Raw genomic sequence first — 4,653 nt, 5'->3', positions numbered from 1 at the left:
GTCTTGTCTCGGCTTGGCGCTTCGCCCGGACAACACAAAACCCAAACCTGCCGAAACCGGAACATTTTGGCTATTTATATTGTTTTAGAACATCTGTGATCAAAACGAAATAGGGATGGTCGATTAAGTTTTTTACCCGTTTAGCGATTAAGCATTCATCATTTTAGCCTTTAATCGATTAGTCGCTTTCGATGCAAAGTTTTTCATCAAATAATTGATTAATAGGAATTTTTACCGCGCATTTTAAAGATTTAAACACATTTATCTACTTTTGTGGGACACTATTTCAATGTTTGAGAGGTGTAACCAAGTTAGAAATGTATAAAGAATAGTGTTCAATTTATTAAAGACTAAATAGAGTTGGCACTTGTGGCCTTTGAAAATATAAAGGATATACATTATAAAGTGGCACATAAGAAGCATTAAACAAGATCTGTACAGTACAGTTAAACAAGAAATAAGAAAAATGGCAAAAGTGAAAGGTGAAGTCCAACTAAAAGAAATTGCAATATGCACAGGGGAAAAGAAAATGACTAATTTAGGGTTTTAAGCCACATGCTCTGTTCTAGAGAGCGAAGGAATGTTAATCGGGTGAAACCAACACATTCTTTGAATGGCCACATAACCAGCAAGCGAGAATAGATGCGGGGATCGACATGAACTCCAGCGCTATGTCAAATACATGCTCCAAAGCGGCGCGTATGTGCCACGTCTTTAGTGGACTGAGAGTAGATTCGTAGAGAGTACTAGAATACGGTTGAGTGGGACGAGCGGCCGGAGCAGCGTATGCTTTGCAGCATCTCTAGAGTTACCATTACTACAAGAAACTCTATGCTTTGCAGTTGATTTGGCCGCACCAAGGTCGCACCTTTGGAAACTGCTGGCTACTCGATCTTACTGCTCGGCGGGGTCGTTCATACATTCGATCGCGCGCTGCTGTATTGTGTTCCTAACTACATATGACGTGTATTTACGTCATTTCCTTTGTTTATTTCCTTTGTTTTACGCCGCGCGGTGCTTGCGCATGCACTGCGGCCGCAGTGTCGGCTTTCATTCTGCTATGTTATTGTGGTGCGCTGTGACGTCGTGACAAAAAATTGCTCGAATTAACGTCACATTTCTCAGGGGGGTTACTGCAAACAAAGTAAATTAATGGCTTTGAAAAGAACATTTCGTACATTTTAGTCTGGGTAGGAACCGAACCCGGGCCTCGGAGGTGCAAGACGAGCCCGCTTCACTAAAACCAGGGGTGCTCCAGCTAGGGTTCTGTGCCTAGTGCGCGATACACACGTCACGTCGCAGCCAGATCGCTGCGTGCGTCGTTGAGTTGCGCACGTGACAAAAAAACAAAAAAAAATGTAAGAGGGGAAGCTTTAGCTCGGGCGCTCCTATAGTCTACATGTAAAATACATGTAACATACATGTAACATACATGTAAATACATGTAAAAGGATCATTCGTTTTTCTCGGCAACCACTGCACCAATTTTGACGAGGTTTGTTGCATTTAAAAGAAAAACGTAAAATCTAGTGACTGTTGGTTTCGAATTTTTTATTCAAGTCATCAATCTTTTATTAAAAATTGGCAAAAATCGAAAATTTTCTGAAAATAGAACTATGAAGTTCACAATGAACTCTGTAACTCAGCAACGAAAAATGATAACACAATTCTGTGAATTGCATCTAATAGTACATATAAAGTGGACAAAATTGATAAGTTACAGAGAAATATTTAAAAAAAAATTAGTAATATGGAAATACAGCTTTTGCAGAACCCTTGCAAACAACGTAACTAATTCACGTAAGATATGAATTGACATATTGAATTTGTCCGCTTTCAACGATCTAACGGCCGCCGTTTACAGAACCGTGATATCTCTTCTTGATGCAGAGCTATTTATTCGTAAACTTCGTGCTTCTATATTTTTCAAACCTTCGAATTTTTGATAATCTTTCTAAGTAAATTCAGGCCTTAAATTGAAATTCCGCTTCCAACAGTCACTAGAAGTTAACTTTTTCTCTCAAATTCAACAAATTTTATTAAAATCGGTCCAGGGGTTATCTCAGAAAACGCTAATGCTTCATTATGCAAAAAAGAAGAGATGAGGCATGCAGACAGGACACAAGAGTAGAGAAGTGGACAACATGCTGTTGTCCACTTCTCTACTCTTGTGTCCTGTCTGCACGCCTCACCTCTTTTTTGCGTAATGAATCCTTACCAACTAGCTCAGCTTTCTGTCATTCTAAAGCTTCCTCGTAAGCTGGATGGATGGAAGGATGTTATAAGCGTCTCCTTTGGAACAGGGCGGTGGGTTGCGCCACCAAGCTCTTGCTATTATACTGCCTAATGTCCTACCTAGGTTAAACAATAAAAAAGGAAAAAAAAACACTATGAACTACCACACCCAAATTTTCTGATCCCCTATTGCGAACTGTGCTTTTGTACGTCTCCGTCTTTTCCCTACTTTTCTTCCACCAATTCTCCAATTGCCTCTTACTTATGCCTATTGCGGACATGTTTACTTTACCACTGCTCCCGCCGAACCCAAGGGCTTCAAGGAGGCCAGTGGTGCCTAAATCGACAGCAGCTTGCTCCATGGTGTGTCGCCGCTTGCCGGCAGGTGTAGACAGCAGTGTTTGAGGGAGGGCTGCGGCGTGTTGCTCGCTCCTGGAACCAGAGTTTCTACGAAACTCTATGCTTGGAACCCACCACTGCCCTCCCTGAAACGCTGCTTTCTGGAGCTGCCGGTAGGCGGCGACAAAAGTTTATGCTGCGTCGTCGTGGCAGCAGCTCGCATCCCCATAAGCGCAGGCAATTTGCACTCTTTATTCAGTTATACGGACACTCCATGCGCATTTCTGCTGTCGCCGTCGCTGTGAAGTACCGTATATAGTGCAAGGGAGAATGGCTGAACAAAATGAGCTGACTGCAATGCATTATGCGTACTTAGTGTGTTCTTAAACTGAACTGCTACACGTACCTGTTCAAGCCATATCTTAAATTCCTAAAAATAAGAGGGCATAATCTAAAGTCACTTGTTCTGCTGTACATGCGTAGCGGCAGATTTCATACTTTGTATGAAGACCTCCAATAAAGCTTAATTAGCATCTTTGGTACACATTAATTCGTGCACTGCACTTTAGTGATGTGTTTAGCTGCGGTTTATCTAGTCTTGGTGATGAAAGGAAACTTGTACACTAGCATTTAGTTTCAGGCAAGTCGACAGCCAGTAAGTGCAAAGGTGGGCAAAGTGTGGAGTCGGGCACTTTCTGTCTGCTGATGCAGAAGACGACGTGCTGTCTGCTCAGACTGGCTACATCCCGGTGAACCAAGTACAGCACACTATGTAATAGCCTCGGCCCGGCACTACACTTGTCTACACGGTCCTGCACAAAGTGTAGGTACAAAAAAAAAGTAGCCCTAGTAACACAGCCAAGAAGGGCAGACGACTTTAATGTCATTCTCATTTGCACTGTTCGCCGCATCGCACAATATTGCAAAGTAACATCAGTTTTCTGATAATTTACAAATTTCTGCCACTGAACGCCAGATTACTTATGGCTGCAATGCCAGAAAAGCTGGTTCATGGAAGTCAAAACAATCTAGCTCAGGATAAGTGCGCTCAGTCGCTCCCAGTCGAACGCAGATGAATTAGACCATCAGTACACGGTGCAGGGTGCAATGCATAAGCTCATGCATTTCCTCGAAGCATGCATCTGGATCACATTGGCCTTTCACATTGAAACAGTATAAAGCTAAGGATTGTTTGGCATACAAAGCGTTGTGTTTACTGTAAATCTCACCTTTCGGCTAGCCATGAGCCATTATCACATACATGCTTCATGAAAATTACAGCTATTCTATGAAACCTTGGTATACTCGATGCTTAGCATAAAAATCTGAAAGGCTCGCAGACACTGCCACCGTGCACCAGCATTGCATATTATCTCAGTACTTGGACTCAAGCTCGTATAGCATGTAGGCTCGGAAAAGGACGAACGGTTGTCTTGCAACTTCGGATAACAATACGGGGAAAAGTTTAAGGAATTAGAAATGAGTCGACTCACGACAATTCAGTTGTCTGCTACTTATGAACTCATGAGAGAGCGTTAATTGCGATGCAGCTTATAATGTGCCAATTTAGGGAGAACAAGAGAACTGGCAAATGACATGTCAGCGTTGGGGTCGAACTGGCAGCCAACACCGTGAGGTTGCGACATTCAAGAAACCACCCAATTGGCAACCCTACTCCGTGGAGGTAGCTCTTGTTTGTGACAGTTTTCACGAAATTTCAGATACAGCAAGCACGTCTTGCAGTGATCAATAACATAACGATACAATTCAGTGCAATCTTTTAAGCACTGCCATGATTGCGTAACTTTGTTGCACAACATTGCAGTCCATTATTGTGTTCAAAGCTAAACATGTCATCAGGCTAGTATTCCACGTAGTGTCAATTCTTTACTGTTGTGTCAGGTGTTAATCCTTTGTTGATTCTTGATGCGCAGGCGGGTGAGCTGTTGGGCTTCTGTGCGCCGGAAATGGACAGCGACATGTCGTATGGGATCTCTTCCCTAGACTACGGCGAGTGTCATCCACATAATTATGTTGCACAATGGTAAGTGAAAGTCACACATAGCAGGAAGAATACAG

This window comes from Dermacentor variabilis, chromosome 1 (assembly GCF_050947875.1).
Source record: "Dermacentor variabilis isolate Ectoservices chromosome 1, ASM5094787v1, whole genome shotgun sequence".
In the NCBI taxonomy this organism is placed as follows: domain Eukaryota; kingdom Metazoa; phylum Arthropoda; class Arachnida; order Ixodida; family Ixodidae; genus Dermacentor; species Dermacentor variabilis.
Note: the sequence above shows the minus strand (reverse complement) of the source record.